Here is a 9,695-nt window from a genome sequence, read left to right on the forward strand (position 1 = left end):
TACGTCATATATGGCCATGTCATCATGTGATGATTTTTTTTTTTTTTTGGATCACTCGTCTGGACTTCGACGGCTATATAAGGCTTTCGATCGCCTTAATAACATAGTAAGGGAAATATGTGTGCCTGTGGTCGTGCATGTGCGGTGAGACTCCGCTGCTGAAAGACAGCACCGAGCTGATTGTTTAATCGACATTTCGATGAGAATAATTCGATACCGAACGCACGTAGCTACACATTATTCCGCCACAGCTAGACGGAAGAGCCTCGGCGATTCTTCTGATATGCCGCACGTTTCAGTCACTAACGGTCACTTGTTACATAATTCGCTAAATAAGAAGCGAATTGTCGCACTGAACAGACGACGGCATGGACGACGGCGATGCAAACCCCAAGCGTATCGCTACCAACGCCAGCGCCCTCTTTGCTGACAAACCTACTCCTACTTTACAGTTTATGAGCACACGCAAAAATGAAATATTTTGTGCGTGTGAGCAAAAGTGTGTGTTTTTACAAGGGCGCCGGTTATTTCATGCTCTACTTTAGATTGGAGTTTGTTACTGTGCCGTGAGATGGCAGAAGTTGTGCCGCTGTAAAAGCCCGCCTTTTTCATTCAGAGGCCGCGCCGAATTCAAGCGAAGCTGTTGTGCGTCCGAATGGGTAAGTATTATTTGTCGTTATTTCAGCGTCAGGCGTTATGACAACGCTGCAGGATAACGCGGCAGCGAACGATATTACCAGAAATGGCAGTGAATTGCTCTCCACGGGCCGTCAGCGTAAATATTTTCGTGCGAAATGACTGTCGCGAAGTGGGAGCGGCGCCTTCCTTTTTCAGTTTAAAACTGTAAAAAAAGCCTCGTTGGGGCAGGTATTCATTTGCATTCACGGCATAATTCGTACACTGTGTAACTGGTAGGTCGGGGCACGGTGTTTTCTGTGTGTGTGTGTGTGTGTGCGCGCGTGAACGCGCTGGCGTTTTCGCGTGCTGGCAAAAATGGCGGAAAAACCTGTTAGGCCTACGTAATAAAGGCTGAACTGTTAGGCCACGTCCACGTCCAAACCTGTTAGGCCACATCCAAGGCTGAACTTGAAGCCAGATGAAATGGCATGACGAGAATTACAGGTTAAAAGATGTTAGAATTGCTTGCGGTGCTTACGAATGACTAGTATATCGCAAAGTCGGGCGTCGCCAGGATTTTGCTCCTGGTTGAGGCGGCGATTGGGGGGAGGGGGGATGGCGGCCATAGCAGCAGTCAACATTAAAAGGGAATGGGGGGGGGGGGGGGGGATGGGCGTCACCCGCGTATTCTAGAACGTCCCTTCACTCAACGCTCCACCTTGACTTGAGAAAGTCGATGGGAGCGCCGTTTCTAGGCGGAACAAATCACTGTATATCAGCGATTATCTGCAGTGATTCTTGAGAAGCGCGGCGTCATTTTCGGTCGAACAGCGGCGCTGTGCTCGACTTGTTCAAGTGAAGGACGAAATTCGAGTCGAGGAGCGTTTGTGAATACGGGTGTCAGGGTCGTTCCTTAGGGAACAGCCACTCAAGGGGGCAATGGGTGGAGCTGGGGGGGGGGGGGGGGGGGTGGAAGTTTACTGGGGGCATTAGCCTTCCCCCTTAACACCACAGCTTTGCAAAGGGCTGTTACCTTGAAACAAATGTTTGGTTACTGGCCGCCATTTTGTCTTCACTGAACGAAAATTGTTTTTCGCGAAAAGAAATTTTTGTTCATCTCGTACCAAAAACTATCATCATCATAAACATGTACGTGCCACAGAAATTGGGTAAATCCCACAACTCACCACTGGTCCACTAAAAGTGAAGAAAACTATCATCATCAAAACGGGTATGTGCCACAGAAATTGGGTAAATTCCACTACCATAGTTGGCAAATTGCTCATGAGTAGACTCAATCAGGCTGACTCAGACTCCGATCGAGCCGTGAGTCCGAGTCTGGGTGAGTTTTAGTCTGAGTGAGTCAGATTTAGAAGATTTCTGGTGAGTCCGAGTGAGCCCTAAAGACAACATATATTTCTTGAGTGAGCTTCACACTTTTTTGCCGACCTTGGTTCTATCTACTCAACAAATTAGTGTTCAGAATCATCCAGTTTTGCAGTTTCAAGCCTTGCGTGGGTAGTGCAAGCTTCGCCCAATTTTTTTTTCTTGCATTGCTGTCACTTTCTTGAGTGACAGCTAAACTGTCATTTGCTGAAATTGTGGCTTATGTTAATTTGTTTGTGTGTTGGTTTACATGTCTACTGACATTTTTGAGAGAGCTTACTTTTAAAAATTGTTTTTGATTAAAAAGTTTTGCATTTAACAGATCCATTTTTTGCAGACGTCTCCGACTTAGGAGATGAATCCACGTGCACGTTCCCAAAAATTGCGCAAGTTAGAAAAAAAGTGGGGGGGGGGAGGCATAGTGCACCCTCAAACTAGAGTGTACTAGATTCAAACTCTATAGTGTGGTGGTCCATGTGTAAACACAAGATGTAGTGCCTTGAATCTAAATTTTATTTTCTTTGAGAGTTCAGGAGTGTAGCCAGGGCTGCCCGGTGTGCCAACACTTGCCCAAGTAATATCGGTATTTTCTTGTCTTTTTTTTTTTTACTAACACAGTTTTCCTTTGGTGTCCCTTTCAGGTAACAAGTGAAATGTGATGCAGGTGGTAAGTTTTTCTTGGATGAACGCTGTTGATGTGAAATTCCGACTCTATCCCAGTCTGTCAGTGTGATGTGGATTTGACTATCTCTCACACTTTAGCTTTCTTTTGGCAGAGGAAATCTTATTTCTGAGAACTTGCTGCATTGACTCTTTTGTTTTATTCTGTTTTAAGGTGTTATTCTCCTGATATATATTGCTTCAGAGCAGTCCTAGTGATAACCAAGAAGCAGTTGTGTGCCATGGACAGAATATGAGACGTCAGGGCCATACCCAGGAATTTTTTTTCGGGGGGTGTTTGTGTGTAGAACGGCTAACTTTGGCAACTGATGGTCGCTGGGAAGGCATGCAAGTACTTTAGTGTCACCCGAAAAAGTAAAGCATGAAAAAAAATTCGGGAGGTGTCAGAAGCCCCTCAACCCTCCCTTAGTTACGGCCCTGTGAGGCGTTCACAAAAATTGTTTGCTGTGGGTTCCAGGCAACCTCACTTTATATATCTGATTGAAATGGAGCCACATAATCTCTGGGGGACCTTTAAATTCCTGTTTACCAGGTATGGCTGACATGGCAGCTGTGAGGTGTAGGAACTTTTTTTATAATGTCACTAGACAAATTATTAATGGATAACTTTAACAGACTTTCAACATGCAGCACGTTGGATGGATTACCTTAGGGCAAATTATTGTTCGGTAACTAAAAGTTTTTGAACATGTAACCTGTTGGATGTGTAACCTGTGAACCCTCTGCTGAAATCTTTGTTCGTGAATGAACGATGTCCTTTTGTTACGAAAGAAGAGGAAATGTTCAAGAGGCTCAATTGTTTGTTAGACACAGCAAATGGAGCCAACCATGCAATTTGAAATTCCTTTCGGTATAGGCCGTGATCATTACACTACAGTTAAAAATAAGAAATGTCCCACATGCTTTTTTTTGCCTAATTGTCTGTTGGTTCCATTAGTTGTGTCCCGTTATGTCACATTAAATGTTTTTTTCTGTGATCTGTTGTTTTCTTTTTGTCATATTGCTTGCCTGTGCATCGGTTATTCGGTTAATTGCCTGTGCATTGGTTAATTACACAATCCAAATGATAAATTTTGATTGTGTTATTGTCATGCATGCATCTCATGTTTATTCTCTTCACGTAGCACACCTACGGGCGTGACTCTAAAGTATCTTACAACATTATGGTCACAGACCTCTGGCTGTCGGATGCTTGGCCCATTCCCTTTACCGTGTACCCACCATGAAGAATGGATCATACATCTTTGTTTGATTTCGGGGATATAATTGTGCATGTCCTGTCATCAACCTCTTTGCAACGTAACAATGGCTCAGAGCAACACCTTCTCTAGAAAGATGCCTGCCGCGTGAGCCAGAAACCTCCTGCCCTACCCTTTCCCTCCTTCACCGTTTCTAATGAGGGCAGTAGCTGGCGATCCTTGCGGTGGCCGCTTGCAACACAGATTTGCGCATGCGCACATTACCCCCCCTCGACGTCGCACCGCGCCAGCCCCATTGAAAACAATAGGGCAGTATGTGACGAAATTTCTCGACAAGCGACCAGAACTGAAGGCAGGACGGCTACGATTGGATAGCCAGTGATGCCGCAGGCATCTTTCTAGAGGAGGCGTTGCTCAGAGCTGTGTAGGTGCTGAGAAGATCAATCAATCAATCAATCAAAGCTGGTGTGGGAATGTTTAGTGGCAAAGCCACTTCCTTTTTTGGTCTGTGTTTGCTAGTTGGCCGGGCCACCTCTAACAGTAAGAGCAGCCGTATTGCTTTCATATATACTTTTCTAAATAAATGCGCTCCAGTGTCCACGTTGTGAAGGTTGTTGGTTAGCGAAGCTTTCGTATCACCTGATTTGATGAAACAATGTGACGTAGCCTTGAATAAGTGAGCATCGCACTACATGAAATGATTGACAGCATGTCATCTAAGTGCACCGTAGCAGAATTTTATTTCTTCGTAATGATATTGGATAACCGCTTTGTGCTTATGCCTTGCATGTGTCTTGCTAGCAGGGTTTTTTTCGTTATGTATGAAGGTGTAGTGACATCACTCCCTGATTTGTATTGTATGCTCACTGCTTCCCGGCATTGTTCGAATGAGTGTTATCATCCATGATGAAGTTTTATCCATTGTTCTGTGCTGTTTTCATAACTGGATCGAAATTGAAAGAGGACAACGTTGGTGCTATACAGCTGATGACTAGGGGTGTGCGAATATTCTAAAGTTTCGAATATTCGTCGAATATTACATTCGAAATATTCGTATTCGATTCGAAAATCGTGTATTCGAAAAGTTTCGAATATTTGATAACTTCGAATATTCGAAAAATTCGAATATGCGATTCGATTATCATGCATAAAATAAGTCGTCTTCCACATTTCTGCTGCGTTTGTATCGCTAAAAACTTTGCCGAGAGGAGCGACAAACATCGTAAGTACACGGAGGCACGATATCTGCCTGCGACGAGCTCCCCCAATACGTATGATTTATTGCTGGCGCATCTCCGACGTGCAGCGCTGTTGGCGATCATGTAACCGTACATTTTCAATATTATGCGGCCGTAACGTGCCGCACTACCACTCGTTCACTATGCGGGACCACTTCTGAAGAAAGACAGTGACCCATGTGACTGGTGGCGGACTGTAGGCACCTTCAGATACCCCAGTCTGGCAAAGCTTTGACCCATGTACCTCCCTATACCATCCACTTCTGTTCCAAGCGAGCGTGCCTTTTCAGTGGCAGGGGGGGGGGGCTGTCTGTTAGAAGGGAGCGCCTACTGCCTGATCATGTGGAGCAACTCATATTTCTTCATGATAACATCTAGTCATTACTTTCATTGTGCCGTGATATTTGCTTGTGTTGTGAGGTGCATTGTGCTAGCCTGGACATTGTGTTCCGGAGATAGCAGTGTATGTTGCGTTGCCAGTCAGGCTGTTAATGTTTTTTTTTCAAAGAGCTACATGTTAAATAAAATATTTTTACTATGGAGGCATTTTCTCTTTAATATTCGATATTTGAAGGTGGATATTCGTATTCGATTCGTATTCGAAAAATTTGATATTCGCACACCCCTACTGATGACCAATATTATAGCTAACACTAGTCAATTCTAACAAGTGTATGTAGTAGCACGCAAGCAAATATGGCATACTGGGCTACTGTTGGGATCGACTGCCTTCAGCCCATATTTTCAGTCGTAAGACGAAATCCCGGTATCCAAGTTTTATGCACCTTCGCTGCAATAAAGCTGAACCTAATGTTTGCCTTTGATTTTTTTTTGAAGTTCAGCTGGCGTTTTTAGACAATCATGGATGCTCCGTGAATTTTGCAGGAAAGTTTCCGAAACACTGCGGCAATAGCTCAGCAGGTTGCTCCCCGAGGCAGCCCTCTCTGAAAGAGAGCATCCGCCGTTACGAAAGAAAAGCCGGGTAAATATGTTTGAACGTTGTATGTCTGATGACAAGGAGAGTGTCAGTACATGACACTATATTTTCAGAAGGCCACGGAGGATTTTTGGGTTTGGTTAAATACGCATGCTTTGAGAGTAAGCGAATCCTCGAAAAAAAAAAAAAACTTATGTTGTGGCTTGATGAGTTTTCCTTCACAAGCTCTATCGTGACTCATCGCTTTGTGGTGATTTGTTTACTCATAACGGCAGCTTTGTTAGAGTGCCGAGACTGTCCGGATGAAATAAAGCTTGCCTTATGTCGTGCATCATTGTGCACGAAATCAATTTTACCACATACAATAAAAGATTGGGACGACCTTCCATCATGCACCACCATTGAAGCTAATGTAAACTTGACGAACTTATGTGCCTTCACACCTGATTTTTCATTTAATGTGGCTATTGTTTAATGTAATTGCAATAGACTCTCAGCAAAGGGATATGTCTTAAACAGAACTGCTGCCTAAATGGAACAACTGCCTCTAGTATAATTGGTTTCGTACTTGGATTCTGCACCCTTGTTCTTCTCACGGTAAACGGAACTCCTGTTAAATGGAACACATTTTCCTGGTCCATTCAGATTCCATTTAACGAGAGTCTGCTGTATGTTCTAATGTGTGCACTGTTTTACTGTAAATGCCCATGTGTTTATTAATGCTTGGTTATTGTGCCTTTAAAGTCTAATGCTGCTGATGTGTTGTCGCATGAATGTGTATCTTATACAAACATGTATATGTGTATGTTTTATGAAAGTGCTGTGTGACCTTTCCTCCCCTATGTAATGCCATTATGTTTATGGCCTTTAGGGGTACCTTGAATAAACAAATCGCAACTGCACTGAATCATAAGGTTGTGTATGTACAGGTGTCAATTTTGGAATACATGTGCAAAAATGGTCAATAAATTTCGATTAAACGATCATTCAGAAAATGTGGAGTTCACGGGGTCATAAAATGTAGGCTTAATTGTTTGTGGCTGTTTGTTTTGACAATGAACAGTGCTTGGACTGCTGCTACATATTTGTTACAGAGAACAATTCCTTGGTTTCTTTTGACCTTTAAGAGGGCTTGGACACCCGCCATGGTAGGTTAGCGGCTGAGTTATTGGATTTCTCAGCTCTAGGACGCGGGTTTGATTCCCAGCCACGGCAGCCACATTTTGATGGTGGGGAAACACAAAAACACTATTGCACTTAGATTTAGGCGCATGCTAAAGAACCCCAGCTAGTTGGTATCAATTCAGAGACCCTTCTTCCTAGTGACATGCCTTCCAATTATTTTAACTTTACTATACTGCAGGACCGCGCAGGAGTGGGTACATAAATGCATTACTAGCCGAAGGTACATAAATTTCGCAGTGAAAATTCAATAGAACGTGTTAACTTGGGCTTCTTTTTTCATCAAAATGCAGAATTTTGCAGTCACTTGTCACGCTTTTTGACTAATTCACATTTTTTCTTGTAATCATTTTGGTGTTAGTTACGTTCACTAATAGCAGGTTTGTCAATGACTGAACAATTAAGCATTGAAATCAAATGTATGTTGAGGCAGTCAGCAGGTAATATTACTCATGCACTGAGAAACATGCATTGAACAGACTGTACACTACTGTGGAGATCAGGCACGTAGGCAAGGGGGGGGCCCGGGGGGCCCGGGCCCCCCTCGAAATTCGTCCAGCCTTTTATGTTCCCGGGCAATTTTTTTTTCTTTTTGCCATGAAAAGACTTTCTTTCGAATAATTAGGCCTTGGGCCCCCCCCCCGAAAAAAAATCCTGGCTACGTGCCTGGTGGAGATAATGTTAAAAATTAAATGTACACTTTTTTTTTGTTCGTAGTTTCACACATCTTTCAATGTAATTTCGCTGTAGAAAATAAGAGATTTTTTTAACCTTCCGTTTGTACTCGAGCGACATTTTTAAAATAAAAAAAAATATTTTCAAAAATGAGAAAAACTTCTGCTTCTTTTCAAATTATTGTTTGCTTGTTAGCTTGGCAACATCTGGCAACTGTGGCTAGAGTTAGCAGGTTTGATTCCCAGTCATGGTGAGAAAATATGAAAACTGTGGTGTATATAGGTGCAGGCTTAGAAATCTTGGGTCGTCGAAATCTATTCTCCCACTGTGATGTATGTACCTCGTAGCCTTCTCGTTGCTGCGATTCATAAAACTTTGGCATTTAGGTATTTATTTCAGCATACTTTTGGTTGTCATGCTGTTGCAAGGTTGGATTATAGTAGGAATTACAAATATTACCATTGCTCATTGGCATAAATCACGAGGGGGGGGGGGGTCGAGAGGGTCCAGATCCCCCCTTGTGATCAGGCTGTGGTGGACACCCCTTACAAGTGTCCCCCCTTGAGATTAATCTTTCAAACACCATATTTGAATTGCTTGACAGTTAAGTATAGTGTGCTCTCCGCAAAACCAACTTTGAAAGCTGCGTTTCGTTTCAAAAGGCAGCGTAGAGCACAAGCTTTCTGGAGTATACTACGGGTTACTTCTGGTGTGTCCCAAATGTTTGTCCCGGCTCTAAAATGAAAAGTAAGTAAACAATTCCTGATCATCTACCGTTATTTATTTATGTTGACAATTTGTTGGAAGCCATTGGCAATGAAGCATGAATGCAACTGTTTGACTATTATTGTGATTTAAAAAAAATTACTTTCCAGGGATAAAATGTGGGAGCTTGCTACTTCTACTAGGTATACATTATGGGGAATGGAGCTGTAGTGTAAGAAAAGCTGCACCTTTACGCGTTATAACAGAATGCTGATAGCATTTTCATTTGATGGTTTAACCCAAATGACGTATTAGCTAGAAATAATCCTAGAGCCTGCCTATGAGTGTCACTTAGAAACTAACTTTGCCATGATACGTACACTTGTACCATTGGCTGCTCAGTGCTGTTTTCCCTGACCTGGAGCCAATGCCCATTTTGTCTCTAATTTTATTGCAAAGCATGATTTTAATTATATAATTAAAAATAAAACCCATATACCGGATGTCCCAGCTATCTTTAGCCATGGGTTTAAACATACAATATTAGAGGCAGGCGAGTAGAATCACTTGCAAATTACTGACAGTCACCTTGCGCACTACAGACAATTTTTTGTTTGGTAATTAGCTAATTTGTTAATTAGGATTATTTCATTAAATTGCTAAATATTGACTGTAGGCAAGAAATGCGGCTTGCAAAGTTCGAGGGCGTCTTCAGAAACCCCAATTCCATTATTTGCGATAAAGAAAGTCTCACGTATACCATTTTTTCCAAGCTGCAAAGAAAGCCCGTGAAATACAAAAAGAACCACGTGACTAGCGTATTCGCCCGCCGCGAGAATGCTGCCCTCAGCCGTGGTTTGAGAGAACGAAATCAGCTGCGGCCACGACTCGCCAGCTCCGTTGCAGCAGTAGGCCGATAAGTTAACGGTGGTTTCTTGGCCCGTTGCCAGCCAGTTGGCGCGCGTGACGGTGCAAGTTGTAGCGAACGCGGAAAAATGGTATACGTGAGACTTTCTTTATCGCAAATAATGGAATTGGGGTTTTTGAAGACGCCCTCGAACTTTGCAAGCCGCA

The sequence above is a fragment of the Rhipicephalus sanguineus genome, chromosome 9 (genome assembly GCF_013339695.2).
Source record: "Rhipicephalus sanguineus isolate Rsan-2018 chromosome 9, BIME_Rsan_1.4, whole genome shotgun sequence".
In the NCBI taxonomy this organism is placed as follows: Eukaryota; Metazoa; Arthropoda; class Arachnida; order Ixodida; family Ixodidae; genus Rhipicephalus; species Rhipicephalus sanguineus.